The sequence below is a fragment of the Salvelinus alpinus genome, chromosome 5 (assembly GCF_045679555.1).
Source record: "Salvelinus alpinus chromosome 5, SLU_Salpinus.1, whole genome shotgun sequence".
NCBI classification, from domain to species: domain Eukaryota; kingdom Metazoa; phylum Chordata; class Actinopteri; order Salmoniformes; family Salmonidae; genus Salvelinus; species Salvelinus alpinus.
The window spans coordinates 59,641,634-59,664,796 of record NC_092090.1 but is presented as its reverse complement, the minus strand read 5'-3'; positions in this window follow the sequence as shown (position 1 = coordinate 59,664,796).

The following is a 23,163-nucleotide window of genomic DNA, read 5'->3' as shown; positions in this document are numbered from 1 at the left end:
TCAGGTTTTTGCCTGCCATATGAGTTCTGTTATACTCACAGACATCATTCAAACAGTTTTAGAAACTCCAGGGTGTTTTCTATCCAAATCTACTAATAATATGCATATCTTAGCTTCTGGGCCTGAGTAGCAGGCAGTTTACTCTGGGCACCTTATTCATCCAAGCTACTCAATACTGCCCCAGCCATATTAACAAACTTTTGTGAAGGTTTGGAGTGGTATGGCTATTATTAGGCTTAGCTACTGCAGGCCTACTGACTCCGACAGTTGAACTTGAGGTGAGGAAGATTTTTTTTTTAGGCCAACCAGAATTACTCCTTTAATCTAATGCTTATCTTTATAACAATATTCTGATAGAAAATTTACAAATTAGCCTCCTACTGTATGCCTATATCTGTGTAGCGGTAGTAGCCTGACAAGAATAAAGAATGCATGCTGGTGTCTGGAACATGGCACCTAAGCTTCTCTTCCTTTTATATTTATTAATATCATACAGTGGACGTCTAGGCCTATATACATGCAATGCCCTGATGAATCTTTCCATTTCTTTTTCTACTCTCAGATTAGTATGGGTCTCTCCGGTCCGAACTGGCACAGGTCTGTTTGGGTCCGTTTTTCCACTGGCCTGTTTCAGAATGGGTCTGATAGTCCTCTGGTCTATTTGGAACTGAACATTTATTTATGCATATCGGGTCAGATGGGAAAGCCACGGATACATTTTGGAAAGGGTCCAACTCATTGGCCTCTAGTGTTTGTGTGTGTGTTTGCTTGCACGTGTGTGTATGGGGAAAACCCTCCCATAACCCAGAGCTATAACTGATAATAGTAGCATAAACGTTACACGGTTGATGACAAACAAATCCTGTAACTAAAGTAGGTTGTCTAATTCCTTTTCAATACTCAATACATTTCTGCCACAACTCCCTGAGCTGTGGAAGTAAAGTGTAAAGGATATAATATGTAAGTAAAAGCCATTACAGTCTACTGTTACCGCGGATAGAATGAGTGAGTGACAGCAGACATGGAGGACGAGGAACGAGAAAGGCCATATTGCCCCAGAACCTCATAATCACCACTTTGTGTCTTGTGCCCCTTTAGAGTAGTAGTATCCAGTTGTCCCTGAAAGGACTTAAATCCTAGGGTGTATAGCTTTTTACACCATTAATAACATGGATGGTTCTTTCCAATAGTCGTAGATTACAGGCATACTATAACTTATATTCTACTTATTTATGTTTTGTCTTTAGAAGGAATTGATATTCTTCAGTAAAGGCTAAGATAAGTTTCCTCTAACAATTATGCAAAATTAAATTTGCCCTAATAGCAAACACAGATGTATTTTTCATCTCTGAAAATAATGTGTATGTGTCTGCTAGCTTTAACTCATAATGTATCCATACCACACTGTACTGCATATTTGTTAGTTTTGTTGTTTTGGGAGCCAGAGCTAAACTCCTCCTCCATTCTCCCTCTCCTGCCATAATTTTCAAGGACGGAGGTACACTTTCATCCCTGAGACCTCCTGATGACTGAAAATCCTGAAAGTGACATGACCAACCGGAGACCCAAGCACCCCCTAATAAATGCCTCTCCCAGCAAACACCATAAAAACCTTCACTGAGTGCAATTAGATTGTTCCCGTATATCAAAACGCAGCAGCCAGATCAATGAAAGTGACATCCACATATAGCCCTGCCCCAAATAGAGGGATGGCAAGGGCCATTAATGAGGCATTTTACACCATGTCAGCTTGAAGATGATTTAAGAGCCTTTCAGCTGCTATATGTGATTTCCCAGACGGTGACACCCCACTATAAAATGTCTTGATCGTCTTGCAGCAAAGGGACAGGGAGGGAAGGAAAGAGAGAGTAGGATCTTTAGAGAGATAGAGAAAGGAAAGATCTTTAAAAGAGGTAGAGCCACTCTTGATTTGTAGCGCATAGCAGAGTATTCACAGCCATTAGGATGCCTCCGGTATGAATGCTGTGACAAATCATTTGAGAAAGTGAGTGGGATACACCATTATGGTCCAAAAATATTAACTTTAATCTGTGAGGAAATTAAGCAGATTTATCCATAGGTAGCTATCCGAGAAATGTGCCATCCAAGGCATTTCATCCATTATAAATCCTGCCTGCTGATTAACCATAAAGAAGATAATGCCCCTTAATATTGCTTTGTATTCTACCGATAAAAGAAAGATGTAGTTAGTCTTTCTATCTGTGATAAAGGGGGGGATTGGATTAGTGTGGTAATGGTTGCTAATAGCTCTGCATATAGATCATAGTGCAGCTACAAAAGGTACCGGCAAGGCGGCGAACAGCGCGAGTCTGACATTTGATCCCAACTTGCTCGAAAGAGCATTTGAGTGTGTCATGAAAAGAGAACAGGCAGGAGAAAGGAGAGACGAGAATGTAAAATTGATTGTGCATTTGAAACAGACAATACAGGAGCCAAGACCGACTGAGGGAAATTATAAGAAATATTGAAAGCTTTGAGGCGAGGTTCACATATCAGTGCATTTGAGCCTCTTTGCACCCTATTCCCTACATAATTAATAATGTAGCGCATTGGGCTCTGATCAAAAGTAGTGTACTTTAAAGGGAAAAGGGTGGTATTTGGAACACACAGAGATGTGATTACTTTATATGTACTGAGTCAAATCAAATCAAAGTTTATTTGTAACATGCGCCGAATACAACAGGTGTAGACCTTACAGTGAAATGCTTACTTACAGGCTCTAACCAATAGTGCAAAAAAAAAGGTACGTGTGTGTGTAGGTAAGTAAAGAAATAAAACAACAGTAAAAATACATTTGAAAATAAGAGTAGCAAGGCTATATACAGGCACCGGTTAGTCAGGCTTATTATTAAGGTAGTATGTAGGTATGGTTAAAGTGACTATGCATATATGATGAACAGAGAGAAGCAGTAGCGTAAAAGGAGGGATTGGCGGGAGGTGGGACACAATGCAGATAGCCCAGTTAGCCAATTTGCGGGAGCACTGGTTGGTCGGCCAATTGAGGTAGTATGTACATGGATGTATGGTTAAAGTGACTGTGCATATAAGATAAACAGAGAGTAGCAGCAGCGTAAAAGAGGGGTTGGGGGGAGGCACACAATGCAAATAGTCCGGGTAACCATTTGATTACCTGTTCAGGAGTCTTATGGCTTGGGGGTAAAAACTGTTGAGAGGCCTTTTTGTCCTAGACTTGGCACTCCGGTACCGCTTGCCATGCGGTAGTAGAGAGAACAGTCTATGACTGGGGTGGCTGGGGTCTTTGACAATTTTTAGGGCCGTCCTCTGACACCGCCTGGTGTAAAGGTCCTGGATGGCAGGCAGCTTTGCCCCAGTGATATATTGGACAGTACACACTACCCTCTGAAGTTCCTTGCGGTCAGAGGCTGAGCAACTGCCGTACCAGGCAGTGATGCAACCGGTCAGGATGCTCTCGATGTTGCAGCTGTAGAACCTTTTGAGGATCTCAGGACCCATGCCAAATCTTTTTAGTTTCCTGAGGGGGAATAGGCTTTGTCGTGCACTCCTCACGACTGTCTTTGTGTGTTTGGACCATTCTAGTTTGTTGTTGATGTAGACACCAAGGAATTTGAAGGTCTCAGCCTGCACCACTACAGCCCCGTCGATGAGAATGAGGACGTGCTCGGTGCTCCTTTTCCTGTAGTCCACAATCATCTCCTTAGTCTTGGTTACGTTGAGGGATAGGTTGTTATTCTGGCACCACCCGGCCAGGTCTCTGACCTCCTCCCTATAGGCTGTCTCGTCGTTGTCGGTGATCAGGCCTACCACTGTTGTGTCGTCTGCAAACGTAATGATGGTGTTGGACTCGTGCCTGGCCATGCAGTCGTAGGTGAACAGGGAGTACAGGAGGGGACTGAGCACACACCCCTGGGGAGCTCCAGTGTTGAGGATCAGTGTGGCAGATGTGTTGCTACCTACCCTCACCACCCCGTCAGGAAGTCCAGGATCCAGTTGCAGAGGGAGGTGTTTAGTCCCAGGTTCCTTTGCTTAGTGATGAGCTTTGAGGGTACCATGGTGTTGAACGCTAAGCTTTTGTCAATGAATAGCATTCTCACATAGGTGTTCCTTTTGTCCAGGTGGGAAAGGGCAGTGTGGAGTGCAATAGAGATTGCATCATCTGTGGATCTGTTTGCGCGGTATGCAAATTGGAGTGGGTCTAGGGTTTCTGGGATAATGGTGTTGATGTGAGCCATGACCAGCCTTTCAAAGCACTTCATGGCTACAGACGTTAGTGCTACGGGTCTGTAGTTATTTAGGCAGGTTGCCTTTGTGTTCTTGGGCACAGGGACTATGGTGGTCTTCTTGAAGCATGTTGGTATTACAGACTCAATCAGGGACATGTTGAAAATGTCAGTGAAGACACCTGCCAGTTGGTCAGCACATGCCCGGAGCACACGTCCTGGTAATCCGTCTGGCCCCGCAGCCTTGTGTATGTTGACCTGTTAAGCGACTTACTCACGTCGGCTACGGAGAGCGTGATCACACAGTAGTCCGGAACAGCTGATGCTCTCATGCATGCCTCAGTGTTGCTTGCCTCGAAGCGAGCATAGAAGTGATTTAGCTCGTCTGGTAGGCTCGTGTCACTGGGCAGCTCGCGGCTGTGCTTCCCTTTGTAGTCTGCCACATCTGACGAGCGTCGGAGCCGGTGTAGTATGATTCAATCTTAGCCCTGTAGTGACGCTTTGCCTGTTTGATGGTTCGTCGCAGGGCATAGCGGGATTTCTTGTAAGCTTCTGGGTTAGAATGCCACACCTTGAAAGGGGCAGCTCTACCCTTTAGCTCAGTGCGAATGTTGCCTGTAATCCATGGCTTCTGGTTGGGGTATGTACGTACAGTCACTGTGGGGACGACGTCCTCAATGCACTTATTGATAAAGCCAGTGACTGATGTGGTGTATTCCTCAATGTCATCGGAAGAATCCCGGAACATGTTCCAGTCTGAGATAGCAAAACAGTCCTGTAGTTTAGCATCTGCTTCATCTGACACTTTTTTTTATAGACCGAGTCACTGGTGCTTCCTGCTTTAATTTTAGCTTGTAAGCAGGAATCAGGAGGATAGAGTTGTGGTCGGATTTACCAAATGGAGGGCGAGGGAGAGCTTTGTACGCGTCTCTGTGTGTGGAGTACATGTGATCTAGAGTACAAAACATTAACAACACTTTCCATGACATAGACTGACCAGGTGAATCCAGGTGAAAGCTACTGTATGATCCCTTATTTATGTCACTTGTTCTTAATATTGTGTACAATCAGTGTAAGTACAAGTAGTACAGAGAGTGAGAATGGAGAGATAATCCATACAGAAATTGGCCTGTATACCTCCTACCACCCATGGATGAATCAATTTTCAGTACAAAGCCCATTTTCAGGAAACGTACAGCTTTTCATTTTCAATGTGGGCACTTTACATCTGCGGAGTCACCTTATAAATAATACATTGGGCTCCATCATTGTAATTGCGTGCTTAGGCAGTACACTCAAACCGCACAAGTTTACACAGTATGAAAGCAAGTGTACCAACTCATGCATTATAGTGAAAGAATACAGCAACCACCTCTGTATGGTAGTTCATACATAGTATATGCTATGTTGCTTTTACCTGTTACACACATACATGCATTGTACTGCACTTGTAGCCATGCGTGACTATGAATGCACTGTACTGTAGTGTTCATCTGCTTACAACACTTAGGGTGTTTGAGTTGTTCCCTGTTTGAGTCCCATGGGCACCCTATTCCATATATAGTGCACTACTTTTGACTAGGGGACATGGGGTCCAGGTCAAAATTATTGCACCTTATAGGGTGCCATTTGGGATGCAGAGTTTGTTCCTGTGTGACATAGAGGGTTTGGGGCCGGGGCCAGAACCACCATGCCATGCAGTATACAACAGCCATTTGGAAAGCTATCTAATGACTGTGTGAATGAAGTGTTGTTCATGTGGCCTTAAAGGCTCTTTTAAACCAAAAAAAATCAGCCTGCTGACAGCTAATGTGTTTCCTCTTCTTATGAGATGAGGGTGAAGGCAGTAAAACACTTTGAAGTCACTGATTTATATAACTAGTGTTACTAAATGAACAGCCAGGTGTTTAGACCAATTGAACACAAATAATGATACAACATTGGAAATGACCTTGTACTTTGTATTGCTTTACATTAACCGGACATTGTTGGATAGAGAACAAATGTATACCTTTCATTTCTTGCCGAATTGGCCAAGTGTCCATTGTCCAATGATACTCAGATTGTTTCCATACATGATGGCAACAAAGTAATTTCTATTGATCCTGGAATTCTTACTGTGGTTCAGCGACAAGTGGCTGGACAGGCATTGGGAATGAAAGCTTTGTACTACTGAAAAGTAATATAGGCCAAAACACCCTGTGTAGAGACAGTGATCCTCTATATTCACAACATGATATCATAGGAAAATGTCATCCTGTCATACTTTCACAAAAAGTTAAGCATTAACTAATTGAAGCTTATGTCAAATGGCAACGCTCCCAGCAGGCTTTGAGAATGGGAAAAGATGAGCTTCAACGACTTGAAGCTTATGGTAATACATTGCAGTCAATGGGAAAAGATGAAAAGATGACTCACAGACAGACATGTCTCTCTCTCTCTCGCTACTTTAATCCTCCTCTCCCCGTCTCTCTTCTCTCGATCTCCCTCCCTTTCTCTACTTATTTTTGCCTACCTGTGTCTCTTTCTCTCTACCTCTTATCTCCCCTTATCTCTCTTGCTCTCCCTTCTTTCATCCCTTCTCCCGTTCCACCTCTCTCTCTCTCACGTCTTTCACCATCCTATTTCCCTCCTCTCTCTCACCCTCTCCCTTTCTCTCTTCCCTCACTCTCCCCCTTATTTCTCCCCCTCCAACCCCTTTTCTCTCCCATTTTCTTTCCTTCCCGCCCCCTCTTCTCCTCTCCCTCTTTCCCTCCCTCCCCCTATCTCCCTCCCTCCTCCCTTCATAGACAGTATATTGATGCATAAATATGCATCAAGGGCATTGATGCCTACGTCAGTACATTACATTCAAGGCAAAAAAAAATGTGATTTAGCAATGAGTATAGGGAGGGAGAGAGGGTGGAGGGGGTGAAAGAAGGGGGAGGGAGAGAGAGGAGGGGGGATAAAGAGGTTGTATAGAGAAAGAGTGTGGCAAAGAGAAGGAGGGAGGAGAGAGATGTTTGTCTGTCAGTCTAATCTATTCCCATTGACTGAATGTATTGACGTAAGCGTCAATTGGCTGGGACTCTTCTTTTCCCATTGACAGGAAATGTATTGACATAAGCTTCAAGCCTGTGGCACTCATCGTTTACCATTGAGTGCAATGTATTAACACTCAACTTTTTCAATTGAATGCATTATATTGACATAAGCTTCAAGCCTGTGACACTCATATTTTCCCATGGAATGCAATATGTATTTTTGAATTAAATGTTTATTTAACCAGGTAGGCCAGTTGAGAACAAGTTCTCATTAACAACTGCGACCTGGCCAAGATAAAGCAAAGCAGTGCGACAAAAATAACAACACAGAGTTACACATAAACAAACGTACAGTCAATAACACAATAGAAAAATCGACAGTTGAAGTCAGAAGTTTACATACACCTTAGCCAAATACAAAAAAACTCAGTTTTTCACAATTCCTGAAATTTAATCCAAGTAAAAATTCCCTGTCTTAGGTCAGTTAGGATCACCACTTTATTTTAAGAATGTGAAATGTCAGAATAATAGAGAGAATGATTTATTTCAGCTTTTATTTCTTTCATCAGATTCCCAGTGGGTCAGAAGTTTACATACACTCAATTAGTGTTTGGTAGCATTGCCTTTAAATTGTTTAACTTGGGTCAAACATTTCGGGTAGCCTTCCACAAGCTTCCCACAATAAGTTGGCTGAATGTATGCCCATTCCTCCTGACAGAGCTGGTGTAACTGAGTCAGGTTTGTAGGCCTCCTTGCTCGCACACGCTTTTTCAGTTCTGCCCACAAATTTTCTATAGGATTGAGGTCAGGGCTTTGTGATGGCCACTTCAATAACTTGACTTTCTTGTCCTTAAAGTATGCTTGGGGTCATTGTCCATTTGGAAGACCGATTTGCGACCAAGCTTTAACTTCCTGACTGATGTCTTGAGATGTTGCTTCAATATATCCACATAATTTTCCTACCTCATGATGCCATGAGGTACCTGTGGAGTGCACCAATCCCTCCTGCAGCAAAGCATTCCCCACAACATGATGCTGCCACTCCTGTGCTTCATGGTTGGGATGGTGTTCTTCGGCTTGCAAGCCTCCCCCTTTTTCCTCCAAACATAACGATGGTCATTATGGCTAAACAGTTCTATTTTTGTTTCATCAGACCAGAGGACATTTCTCCAAAAAGTACAATCTTTGTCCCCATGTGCAGTTGCAAACCGTAGTCTGGCTTTCTTATGGCAGTTTTGGAGCAGTGGCTTCCTCCTTGCTGAGCGGCCTTTCAGGTTATGTCGATATAGGACTCGTTTTACTGCGGATATAGATACTTTTGTACCTGTTTCCTCCAGCATCTTCACAGGGTCCTTTGCTGTTGTTCTGGGATTGATTTGCATTTTTCCAACCAAAGTACATTTGTCTCTAGGAGACAGAATGTTTCACCTTCCTGAGCGTTATGATGGCTGCGTAGTCCCATGGTGTTTATACTTGCGTACTATTGTTTGTACAGATGAACGTGGTACCTTCGGGCATTTGGAAATTGTTCCCAAGGATGAACCAGACTTGTGGAGGTCTATCATTTTTTTCCTGAGGTCTTGGCTGATTTCTTTTGATTTGCCCATGATGTCAAAGCAAAGAGGCACTGAGTTTGAAGGGAGGCCTTGAAATACATCCACAGGTACACCTCCAATTGTCTCAAATGATGTCAATTAGCCTATCAGAAGCTTCTAAAGCCGCCATGACATAATTTTCTGGAAATTTCCAAGCTCTTGAAAGGCACAGTCAACTTAGTTTATGTAAACTTCTGACCCACTGGAATTGTGATACAGTGCAATAAGCTGTCTGTAAACAATTGTTGGAAAAATTACTTGTTTCATGCACAAAGTAGATGTCCTAACCGACTTGCCAAAACTATAGTTTGTTAAAAAGAAATTTGTGGAGTGGTTGAAAAACGAGTTTTAATGACTCCAACATAAGTGTATGTAAACTTCCGACTTCAACTGTATCTACAGTGTGTGCAAAATATAGAAGAGTAGGGAGGTAAGGCAATAAATAGGCCATAGAGGCGAAATAATTACAATTTAGCAGTAACACTAGAGTGATAGATGTGCAGATGGTGATTTGCAAGTAGAGATACTGGGGTGCAAAAGAGCAAGAGGATAAATAACGTATTGTATTGACATAAGCATCAATAGGTTGACATCATCTTTTCCCATTGACTGCTAATCGGCGGGACAATAGTAGATTTTGTTTGAAACTCAATGTTAAATTAAAATTTCCCTACCATCATATCTAAGGCAATATATCACCAATGTTAATGACATTAGCAAATCACCTTGATTTGAGGTACACAACACACTCCCTGCCTCTCGTCATGACCGTCCGGCTGTTACCGTGAACCACATTCCGGATTTTGAACAGGGTCATTAGCATTAAGAAAAAAAGCAATTTTTTTGCCTTGACCTAGCTCAATATCTAAGCGTCGGATACGAACAAGACTACATAAAGTGGCCATTAGACATGCCACCTTTCAAACTGAATACGTTTGTAGGGTCCACAGTTTTGATTACATTTATAATTTATCGCTCTCACGTGCCAATAGAGAATCAACAAGGTGCTACCTTTTTGTAGCATTTCTGACAATCCTAACATATTTTTCAGAGTTCTAAAACTGGGCCCAGCAACTCAGTTGCTCAGCAACTCAACAACACAGCTGGCTGCCTGCACCATCCAGGCAGCCGGGCAGTCATAAGAAGTGGATGAGATCAAACCTAGGCTACTGTGCATAGCTATATATTGGTATTCAAGCAGAGGTTAATCAATAAATGCATACAGTGGATTGTCCGACATGAATCAATGGGTGGTTGTTATTAGTGAGCTGTTTCTGATTTGAATATGGTTTTGTTTTTATTAGCTAGGTAGCCAGCAGTTGTACTGTAGCTAGTTAGCCAACTTAACGTTTGACCATATAAGAGCTAATGTTGGCAAGCTAGCTATATTTGGTTATGGAAGGTTTTTACGCAGATTTCTTTGGTCATGAAATTAGCTAGTTAGCTGGAGACAGATAACAGCTGACCTAGCTAGTTACAGCACACATTTAACATTAGATAGATCATGTCCTAATGTCAGTTAGCTAGCTAGCCAGCCAACGATACCCAAACAGAGGTGTGGACATTCGTGCACCACAACTCAATGTTCAATACTGTATATACCACATTCTTTCACAAACAAGCTGGCTAGCTAGCTTTAAGTTGAAACATGAAACTTTGCAACTCTGCCATGCTAGTAACTCTGCATTACTCAACCTACATTAGAAAGCTAGTGCATTTCAGAAGAAATTCCAAGTTTTTACCTTGATGCTAATTCAGTATGTTCCCTTCCCTGTCATTGTCAACTCTTCCCTCTTCTCATGGCATTTAATCCCAAATATCTCTGACCAACAACTTTGCCATGTTACTTGATTGCACTTGATCGCTCCAAGCTGACTACTTGACAGCTAGCTTATGTGTACTAGCTAACTCTATTTACAGTGTTAGCCCATTATTATTTTTGCAGCGTTGGGCAACCTCCTCTCAAACCCTGATAACCAATGTATAACGATGCATAGCTTACACAGGGAAGATAATGGGTACAGAAATCAGGAATGCGACAGGCTCTATAGACCTCTATATCTATATGAGTGACATGTTGTTATGTTGGGCACCTACTGTCCCAAAAAATATTTTTTACATGTATTACTAAAATAAAAATGTAAGGAAATACAGGCAGGCACCACAATACTACAAGATAACACAGTTCACTCCATCAAGCCTGGTGGTCTTGTAAGTATAAAATAAAAGCTTGGTTTTTAATATAATAAAAAATATGTTGAAAAGGTACTGGAATGGGGTGTCAGTGTGGTATGTGAAGAATCCAATACTTTACCTTGTATGCAGTTTAATTCACATTAATGTTGGGACAGTGTAGGCCGGTGGGAGGAACTATGGGAAGACGGGCTCATTGTAATGGTTGGAATGGAATTCATGGAACAGAGTCATACATGTGGTTTCCATATGTGTGATGTGTTTGATACTGTTCAATTTATTTGTGGCGCTCATGTGAATTTCATATATTTTTTGGCTTCAGATCCATCTCACTTAAAACTAATCTGTTTGTTTTTAATAAGCGTCAACATTAACTGCAATTAATTGACATAATTGCTGGGACCACCCACATGCGAAATGTATTCATACATTGCTGTAACTAAATGGCATTTATTATTATTATCAATTGGTTGACGCTCTTCTTTCCCCATTGTGCCTGCAAAGCTTGCTATGAGCATGCCCAGTTGACGCCTAACTTTTTGCAAAATCCTGACAAGATGACTGATAATGGGCTGATAATCACTGAAAATCCTGACAAGATGACTGATAATGGGCTGATAATCACCCCAATGGTGGAACAAACTCCCCCACGACGCCAGGTCAGCGGAGTCAATCACCACCTTCCGGAAACACCTGAAACACCACCTCTTTAAGGAATACCTAGGATAGGATAAAGTAATCCTTCTAACCCCCCCCCCCTTAAAAGAGTTAGATGCACTATTGTAAAGTGGTTGTTCCACTGGATATCATAAGGTGAATGCACCAACTTGTAAGTCGCTCTGGATAAGAGCGTCTGCTAAATGACTTAAATGTAAATGTTAAATGTAATCCAAGCAGTTATAGGGGCTCAATAGGGAAATAAGGGGACTGTGTGAGTTTGTGTGTGTGTGTGTGTGTATGCAAGCGTGCATGCATGCGCGTTTGTGTGGCCTTTCGACTGAGGTTCTGATTGATCTTCCCACTTTTGCCAAAACGGATGAGGGCCGAGAGAGAAGAGCTGAAGCCAGGGTATCAATTGCCTCTGAGAGGCTGACCTTCAAGGCTGAGGGGTTATAAGGGTTCCAGGGCCCGACAGGTTAGACTCAAGAGAATTGCACCGGCATTTCCACAGACTTAACAAAACACACCTCTTCGTCCCTCTCCCCTCAGCTGGCTGATATTAGACATTAGAGGATGTTTGGTTGCCATATGTCCGTTTAGAGAGAACAGAGAGAGAGGGAGGGAGAATGAGGAAGGGAGGGAGGAAAGGATGGCGGGCTAGGAGAAGGATGGCGAGAGAGATGGAGAAAGTGTGAAAATGGCCTCAACCTCATAACTTAAAAGCAGCTGTTATTACTCAACTGATTACCGATTACTCAAAACTGTATTAAGAATAGCTTGTGAAGAATAGCTTGCTTAATTGGACCACCAGTAATGTTTAGAAAGTGTTTCACTTCACTGCTTTCCCAATTTGTCAAACAATTACAAAAAAATGCAATCCTTTAAAAATATATTTTTATTCATTTAATATGCACCTTAATTTGATCATTTTAAATGAACATTAAAGAATATTAGTTCAGTGTGTCATGTTATAATTGATGACAGTGTTAAATTTGCTGGGATTTAATTCTAGAAAATGTTGTTTTCTAATTATCTTGTTGTATTGTAACATAGCACAAAAAGGAGCAGCAAAAACGAATGAAATACTGAGGCCATTACTTAGAGGAGAATGACAGAACATGTGTAACTGTTTATTAATCATCAAATGTTCCTGTCATGCAGATACCTGATATGGTCTCCTCTCCCACTGTAACACGTCTAGTTCCAGTACATGTCCCATCGTCAGACCATTGGACTACTTCAGTAACATCCAGTCTAATTAGGCACCCACGGAGAGCAGGCTCTGTCACATGTATTAACTCATCCCGCGCTCTCCTCATAAAAAACAGAAATACCTTATTTACATACAGTGCCTTCGGAAAGTATTCAGACCCCTTGACTTTTTCCGCATTTTGTTACGTTACAGCCTTATTCTAAAATGGATTAAATAGTTTTTTCCCCCTTATCAATCTACACACAGTACCCCATAATGACAAAGCAAAAATATGTTTTTATATTTTTGCTAATTATTAGAAATAAAAAAATGGAAATATCACATTTACATAAGTATTCAGATCCTTGGTACTTTGTTGAAGCACCTTTGGCAGCAATTGCAGCATCAAGTCTTCTTGGGTATGACGCTACAAGCTTGGCACACCTGTATTTGGGGAGTTTCTCCCATTCTTCTCTGCAGATCCTCTCAAGTTCTGTCAGGTTGGATGGGGAGTGTCACTGCACAGCTATTTTCAGGTCTCTCCAGAGATGTACTTTGCTCTGTTCTAAATAAATCGCTACCTTCTGTATACCACCCCTACCTTGTCACAACACAACTGATTGGCTCAAACGCATTAAAAAGGAAAGAAATTCCACAAATTAACTTTTAACAATTCACACTTGTTAATTGAAATGCATTCCAGGGTACTGTCTCATTAAGCTGGTTGAGAGAATGCCAAGAGTGTGCAAAGTTGTCATCAAGGCAAAGGGTGGCTACTTTGAAGAATCTCAAATATAAAATATATGTTTAACACTTTTTTGGTTACTACATGATTCCACATGTGTTATTTCATAGTTTTGATGTCTTCACTATTATAGAAGGTGTGTCCATACTTTTGACTGGTACTGTATATAAAAAAGGACTCTAAGTTGAAGAAAAATGTCTACTCAGGTCCCTACACAGGCTCCAGAGACTGAGAGGGGAGAACGTCTTCATTCAGTATTCCCTGCAATGTTCCACCTTGAAGTCATGGATATCCAAAAATCTTTCCGCTGCCTTGACAATGATGTCTAGTTTCTTCAATTTTTATTTTATTAGTTTGTCATGTGCAATTCCTCACTTAAAAAAGTGAAAATCCATTTCTTCATTATTAGTGTTTCAGGATCCCTCTGAGTAATGGCGGCAGGCAGCTTAGTGGTTAGAGCATTGGGACAGTAACGGAAAGGCTGCTGGATCGAATCCCTGATTTGACAGATAAAAAATCTGTCGTAATGCCCCTGAACAAGGCAGTTAACTCCCTGGTATGCTGTCATTGTAAATAAGAATTTGTTCTTAACTAACTTGCCTAGTTAAATACATTTAAAATAAAAAACAACATTCACTGCAGGCTGTGGTGCATACACTTCCATCTCATTTCCACTCTCTCCTTCAGCAATTTGCACTGTCTCCACATTGGAGACTTTCTGAGTAGCCCTGATTCTAGCTACTGTGGGCTCTCTGGGAACTTGGGAACATGATAACCACACCTATACACATCTCAAGGAACCAACCTTATGAGTTACAAATCAACCTTTACCCTTAGCACATTAGACCATTGTTGAAAAGGAATAGTTACCATAGCTAATTGAAGCTGATTCAGACATCTGGTTATTCAAAGATAATGTACCTAGAATTATTATTATTATTATTATTTCTCTCCGTTTCTTCTATTCCCCTAATTGTCTTGATTAGGTTTTTAACTTTTCTTTAAAGTCCAATGGAGCCATATTTATCTCAATATCAAATCAATTCTAGTTAACAATTAAGTTATTGTGATTATTTTTGACCATTTTAATTGAAAACAAACAAGAATAGCAAAGAGCAATTGCTCAAGCAAGAAATTTGCTAAGACTGTCTGGGAGTGGCCTGAGTGAGGAGTGGAAAACTAAACTTGCTGTCATTGGTAACTCTCTTTCTTATTGGTCTATTAACTAATTAACTTCCTTGTGATGTCACCAGGTAGTACAAAACTCCATCCCAATTAAAACAGGATGAAATTTCAGGCAGTCGTTTCAAACAGCTTTACACTAAAAGGGCATTATCATAATTTTCATAATTTCACAGTATTATTCCAACCTCGTAGTGTGGAAATATATACAGTGCATTCGGAAACTATTCAGACCCCTTGAGTTTTACCACATTTTGTTATTTATTCTAAAATTGATTAAATGTTTTTTCCTCATCAATCTACACACAACACCCCATAATGACAAACAAGAACAGAAATTTTGATTTTTTTAGCAAAATGTAAATAAAAAAAACAAAACAGAAATACTTTCTCTACATAAGTATTCAGACCCTTTACTATAAGACTCGAAATTGAGCACAGGTGCATCCTCTTTGCATTGATCAGCCTAACGATGTTTCTACAACTTCATTGGAGACAGTGAATGTGAGAGTAAAAACCAAGCTATGAGGACGAAGGAATTGTCCGTAGAGCCCCGAGATAGGATTGTGTAGAGGCACAGATCTGTGGAAGGGTACCAAAACATGTCTTAGCATTGAAGGTCCCCAATAACACTGTGCCCTCAATCGTTCTTAAATGGAAGCAGTGTGCAACCACCAAAACTGGCCGCCTGGCCAAACTGAGCAATCAGGGGAGAAGGGCCTTGGTCAGGGAGCAGACCATTAATAGAGTTGACAGAGCTCCAGAGTTCCTCTGTGGAGATGGGAGAACATTCCATAAAGACAACCAGCTCTGCAGCACTGCACCAATCAGGCCTTCATGGTAGAGTGGCCAGACGGAAGCCACTCCTCAGTAAAAGGCACATGACAGCCCGCTTCGAGTTTACCAAAAGGCACCTAAAGGACTAGATTCTCTGGTCTGATGAATCCAAGATTGAACTATTTGACATGAATGCCAAGCGTCACGTATGGAGGAAACCTGGCACCATCCCTACGGTGAAGCATGGTGGTGGCAGCATCATGCTGTGGGGAAGTTTGCCAGCGGCAGGGACTGGGAGACTAGTCAGGATCGAGGGGAAAGATGAACGGAGCAAAGTACAAAGAGATCCTTGATGGAAACCTGCTCAGGACCTCAGACTGGGGCGAAGGTTCACCTTCCAACTGGACAACGATCGTAAGCACACAGCCAAAACAATGCAGGAGTGGCTTCGGAACAAGTCTCTGAATGTTCTTGAGTGGCCCATCCAGAGCCCAGACTTGAATCCGATCGAAAATCTCTGGAGAGACCTGAAAATAGCTGTGCAGCAAAGCTCCCCATCAAACCTGGCAGAACGTGAGAGGATCTGCAGAGAAGAATGGGAGGAACTCCCCAAATATAATTGTGCCATGCGTGTAGTATCATACCCAAGAAGTCTTGAGGCTGTAATCACTACCAAAGGTGCTTCAACAAAGTACTGAATAAAGGGTCTGAAAACTTATGTAAATGTGATTTTTGCTTTGTCGTTATGGGGTATTGTGCAAAGATTGATGAGGGGAAAAAACGATTTAATCTAATTTAGAATAAGGCTGTAACATAATGTGGAAAAAGTCAAGGGGTCTGAATACTTTCCAAAATGCACTCTATATAAAACACAGGGAAATATAGTTTTTGACTACACTGGGCCTTTAAGAGGAAAGCTTCTGCATGTTTCTATCCAGGTTTAGAGTTTAATGGGTGCATCCGCTCAATATTCCAGTAACTGAATAACAGATTGGGGCCCCATGTTCATGGATCTTAGTTTCAGCAGTGGGGGGAAAGTGTGTGAGACTTCTATTACTTCTCTAGCAATCTAAGAGCAAGACAGTGGTGCAGGGTAATAGAACCATTAATTATGCCTGGTCACAGTGATAATGGCAGCTCAGATAGAGAGGAAGGTTCAGGCAACAGCAGTATGTACTATATCAAAGGGAAGAATAGCATTGCATCCATTTGTGCTGCCACCACAGTGAGACAGCCAGACGGTTGTGTTGGCAGGCTGTGTGTGGATAATATTTCACTCAGAACAGCACCACTGTAATTTCGATGAATTATCTCTGCAATGAGAAAACAATAATTAAACTACCAATGATACCTATTGGGCTGAGGAAATGACGGCGGGCGGGCTGCGGCTTCTGCTTTTGTTGGATTGCCTTTTCGTTTCTCTCAACTCTAGCTTACTCGGCAGCGCTTTTCATTGTCACTTACTTAATTACTGTTAATTGAGCAACTTGATTGACTGCCATTGTGATTGACTCCCTTTATAAACCTTTTTGGGGGTCGCCCAGGGGAAGGTGCAGGTGGGAGAGAAGTGACGTGTGTGAAGCGACGTGTGTGAAGCGACGTGTGTTTTGTTTGATTTTAATTGTTTGTGCTGTATCCTCCCTCCATTTTGTGTTGAGCTTAAGCTAATGCTAACGTGGTTCTTGAAAACGGAAAAAATAAATGAAGTTGTCAACTGTCTCTGCCCCTCCCATGTTCTTCCACTCAATCCAAAACTAAAATAACATGTTTTGCCTATGGTAGAGCTGTTATTCAGAGCTCCCTATGCTCTTGGTGTAACCCTAGGCCGGCATAGTCGGATAAGGGGCACCGAGTGAGTTTAGTCACAGCCCCTTTCGGCCAGGGTGTGACACACACACACACAGTTTATTTATGGGTGCTGTTGTAGGCTACAACCACCCAATGAGTGTCAAATAGATACCCATACGTATGTCATCAATGGGATGTAAGGTCATGTTTGTGTCCCAGGTCTTCCTTGGGGAAGAGGTCTTCTGACCTAAATGCAATTGGTTCAATAATGGTAAATAAAGGATGGGAGATCAGCTCACAGTCAGATCTTGATTGCTGTCAGGGCTTTCAGTTTGCATTCACTATCCTTTTTAGGATAGGATAGGACAGGACATGATAGGATGTAGGAGATGATTAGACAGAAGTAGTTTGTTCCAATTTTGAAGCCCGGAAGAGAGGATGTTTCTCCCTCCCTCTCGCTATCTCCACTCATCTCTCAGGATTATAGTGCTTGAACCATGACCCGGTTGCCTGGGGATGATGAGAACACTTAAAATCTCTTCCACTATGCTCTCTTTTAGACTTAATGATCCTTGCATCACAGCATCTCCACGGCACCTGCTGTCCATCGGGAGGTCTTATAGGGACGGACAGTTTTTTTTTCAATTCCGTAAGTAACCTAAATATTGGACCGACTCAACACCACAGATATTATGACATGGCACATACTTTTTTTTCCTGGTCAGGAAAACTATTGACCCTATGACTAGGGCCCGTAGTTTTCCCTGGTACTGTGGTCAGAACTCCTAGCCCTAAATAAAAGGCTATAACTACAGGACTAGAGTTTTTCCTGATCAGGTCACGTGGTCAGGAATAACTACTGTCCCTATTATACAAAATGGAATAACAAAGTACATCAAATCTTATCAGTAGGTGTCACACCCTGGCCTTAGTTATCTTTGTTTTCATTATTATTTTAGTTAGGTCAGGGTGTGACATGGTGTAGTATGTGTTTTTGTATTGTCTAGGGTGTTGTATGGTTTAGGGGGTTAAGTAGAGTAGATGGTTTAGTGTTCAGTGTAGGTGTCTAGGAAAGTCTATGGTTGCCTGAATTGGTTCTCAATTAGAGACAGCTGGTTATTGTTGTCTCTGATTGGGAGCCATAGGCTTTAGCTGGTTGTGGGTAATTGTCTATGTTCTATGTCTATGTTCTAGTTCTTTATTAGCTTCACGTTCGTCTGTTTGTTGTTTTGTTTCGTTTTCCTTCTTATAATTAAAAGAAGATGTATTTTGCACACGCTGCGCCTTGGTCATCTCTCTCTCCTATAGACGATCGTGACAGTAGGAGACAAATGAGTTGTCAGCACCAGCTAAGTAGGACATGGCATGGCCCTTATTGAGCTTCCTCCCCTTCTCAGATGCTCTTCTCATGTAAACAAAAAGGTGCATGCTGCTGCCTCTCCTCCTCACAGTGTGCTTGATGTGGTGTATAGTTATCACTATCTACTGTCTCGTGTGAGCACAGCACTCAAATGCCACTGTCATCTCAGGCCATTTGCTTGGGGTGTGTAGTCCTATAATATGATGACAATGACCTTTACTGAGTGTAATGGGTACTTAATATCAGGCAAATCCCTCAATTGACTAACATTTGTACAGTAATTTAGGTTAAGATCTCATGTCTTACCAGCTGTAAGCTTGCCAGAGCTTGTTTGATAAAACAGCCTTGGCGGAAAATGTGCCCGGAGAATTATACAGTACTGTATGAGATACCATTTTAGTGCTGTGGTGTTTTATCTTAATACTGCCATCTGTTATGTATAAACTGTACATCCACATCACAAGTATCTCTTGACAACGAACGGGGATGGTAACTTTGGTGTGACTATATAATATCGTTGTGACTGTATGTTATTAGTGCCTTTGCTGCATTATGTATTCTCTATGTGTCCAAAGTCCTTCATGGTCGGTGGTTTCCAGGAAACTATCTCCCAGGCAAGAAGTGATTTATTACTTCAGTGGTTTGACGTTACTACCTCCTTGCCTTCACAAACCCACAGTAATTAATTCCTGTAGTAATTCACTGTGTACAAAAATGTGCCAGTCGGAATGCTAATTTTATTCGTATCTTTCCACATTTCATATGAAGAAAATAAAAAATAGCAATTGTCACTTTCATTCGTTTCAAGGACCTGTAATCAGTAAAATGTAGTGCTGTTACATGGTGGTACAATATAATAGAGACATCTGTTAAGTGGTACTTATTCTCCAGTTTGTATGGAAACATCCTTTTACCTGACCGTGAAATGTTTTCTGAACAACACAACCTTTATTCCCTGTGTATTTTCAGTGCCTTCAGAAATTATTCAAACCTCATGACTGTCACGACTTCCGCCGAAGTTGGTCCCTCTCCTTGTTCGTTCGGCGGTCGACGTCACCAGCTTTCTAGTCGCCACCGATCCCTATTTCATTTTCGTTTGGTTTTGTCTTCATTATTACACACTTGATTTCTATTCCACTAATTATGTTCCTTATTTAACCCCTGGCTTCCCTCTCTGTTTTGTGCGTTATTGTTTGTCATGTGGGTTTGTGTTATTTGTGCTTTGGATTTTGTGTTCCGTGCTGGAACATTATTCTCTAATTTTTTGAGTAAACTATCGGACTAAACTCATCTCTGTGTCCTGCGCCTGACTCCACCTTTATCCATTTCACCAAAACCCTCACAATGACTTACTCTACATTTTGTTGTGTTACAGCCTACATTCAAAATATATATTTCTGTATCTATATTATCTTTGCACAATTGCCCATAATGACAAAGTGAAAACATGTTTGTATAAATGTATGTCAATGTATTGAACATTAAATGCAGAAAGAGCTCATTTACAGTTGAAGTCGGAAGTTTACAAACACTTAGGTTGGAGTTATTATAACTATTTTTTTCAACCCCTCCACAAATTTCTTGTTAACAAACTATAGTTTTGGCAAGTCGGTTAGGACATCTTTTTTGTGCATGACACAAGTAATTTTTCCAACAATTGTTTACAGACAGATTATTTCACTTATAATTCACTGTATCACAATTCCAGTGGGTCAGAAGTTTACATAAACTAAGTTGACTGTGCCTTTCAACAGCTTGGAAATTTCCGGAAAATTATGTCATGGCTTCTGATAGGCTAATTGACACAATTTGAGTCAATTGGAGGTGTACCTGTAGATGTATTTCAAGGCCTACCTTCACACTCAGTGCCTCTTTGCTTGACATAATGGGAAAATCAAAAGAAATCAGCCAAAAAATTCTGGTTCATCCTTGGGAGCAATTTCCAAATATCTGAAGGTACCACGTTCATCTGTACAAACAATAGTATGCAAGTATAAACACCATGGGACCACGCAGCCATCATACCTCTCAGGAAGGAGACACATTCTGTCTCCTAGAGATGAACATACTTTAGTGCGAAAAGTGCAAATCAATCCCAGAACAACAGCGAAGGACCTTGTGAAGATGCTGTAGGAAACGGGTACAAAAATATCTATATCCACAGTAAAACGAGTCCTATATCAACATAACCTGGAAGGCCGCTCAGCAAGGAAAAAGCCACTGATCCAAGACTGCCATAAAAAAGCCAGACTACGGTTTGCAACTGCACATGGGGACAAAGATTGTACGTTTTGGAGAAATGTCCTCTGGACTGATGAGACAAAAATAGAACTGATTGGCCATAATGACCATCATTATGTTTGGAGGGAAAAGGGGGAGGATTGCTAGCCGAAGAACAACATCCCTACCGTGAAGCACAGGGGTGGCAGCATCATGTTGTGGGGGTGCTTTGCTGCAGGAGGGACTGGTGCACTTCACAAAATAGATGGCATCATGAGGCAGGAAAATTAAGTAGATATATTGAAGCAACATCTCAAGACATCAGTCAGGAAGTTAAAGCTTGGTCGCAAATCGGTCTTCCAAATGGACAATGACCCCAAGCATACTTCAAAAGTTGTGGCAAAATGGCTTAAGGACAACAAAGTCATGGTATTGGAGTGGCCATCACAAAGCCCTGACATCAATCCTATAGAACATTTGTGGGTAGAACTGAAAAAGCATGTGTGAGCAAGGAGGCCTACAAACCTGACTCAGTTACAACAGCTCTGTCAGGAGGAATGTGCCAAAATTCACCCAACTTATTGTGGGAAGCTTGTGGAAGGCTACCCAAAAGGTTTGACCCAAGTTAAACAATTTAAAGGCAATGCTACCAAATACTAATTGAGTGTATGTAAACTTCTGACCCACTGGGAATGTGATGAAAGAAATAAAACCTTAAATAAATAATTATTTCTACTACTATTCTGACATTTCACATTCTTAAAATAAAGTGGTGATCCTAACTGACCTAAAACAGGGAATTTGGATTAAATGTCAGAAATTGTGAAAAACGGAGTTTAAATGTATTTGCCTAAGGTGTATGTAAACTTCTGACTTCAACTGTACATTCTGTAGGTATTCACACCCCTGATTCAAAACATGTTAGAAGCACATTTGGCAGTGATTATAGCTGAGTCTTTCTGGGTAAGTCTCTAAGAGCTTTGCACACCTGGATTGTACAATATTAACACATTATTCTTTAAAAATTATTCAAGTTGGTTGTTGATAATTGTTAGACAGCCATTCTCAAATCTTGCCATAGATTTTCGAAGCTGATTTTAGTCAACTCTAACTAGGCCACTCAGGAACATTGTCACGTGTGCTCCCTCTCCGGCCTCTAAGTCACCAGGCTGCTCGTTAGGGCGCACACCTGTCACCAGCGTTATGCGCATAACGACTCTCACTTGGACTCCATCCCCTCCTTGATTACCTGCCTACCTTTATATGTCACTCCCTTTGGTATCTTCCTCAGTTGTCATTGTTGCTGTTTCATGTCAGTGCCCTGTTTGTGTTTCTTGTTTTGTTCTGTTAATTTATTAATTAAATGTATTCACTCCCTGAACTTGCTTCCCGACTCTCAGTGTATATCGTTACAAACATTTTAATGTTGTTTTGGTACAGTAAGCAACTCCAGTGTATATTTAGCTTTGTGTTTTTGGTTATTATCCTGTTGAAAGGTGAATTTGTCTCCCAGTGTCTTTTGGAAAGCAGACTGAACCAGGTTTTCCGCTATGATTGTGCCTGTGCTCAGCTCTATCCAGTTTATTTTTATCCTAAAAACTCCCTAGTCCTTTCCCATGACAAGCATACACATAACATGATGCAGCCACCACCATCCTTGAAAATATGAAGTGGTATGTTGTGTTGGATTTGCCCAAAACATAACACTTTGTATTCAGGACATAAAGTTGATTTATTTGACAAATGTTTTGCAGTTTTACTTTAGTGCCTTAATGCAAACAGGATGCATGTTTTGAAATATTGATATTCTGTACAGGCTTCCTTCTTTTTACTCTGTAATTTAGGATAAGTTATTGTGGAGTAACTACATTGTTGTTGATCCAGCCTCAGTGTTCTCATATCACCACTATTAAACTCTGTAACTGTTTTAAAGTCATAATTGGCCTCATGGTGAAATTAAATACATGAGTCGTTTCCTTCCTCTCTGGCAATAGAGTTAGGAAGGACGCCTCTATATTTGTAGTGAATGGGTGTATTGATACACCATATAAAGTGTAATTGAATAACTTTACAATGCTCAAAGTGATATTCAATGTGTTCTTTATTTTATTTTAATACATCTTCTGTATTTCATTTGAAATACATTTGTTTTCACAGAAGGGCACCATTTTGCTCGCTCGGATGCTTTCTCTGGTGAGATTGAGTCTT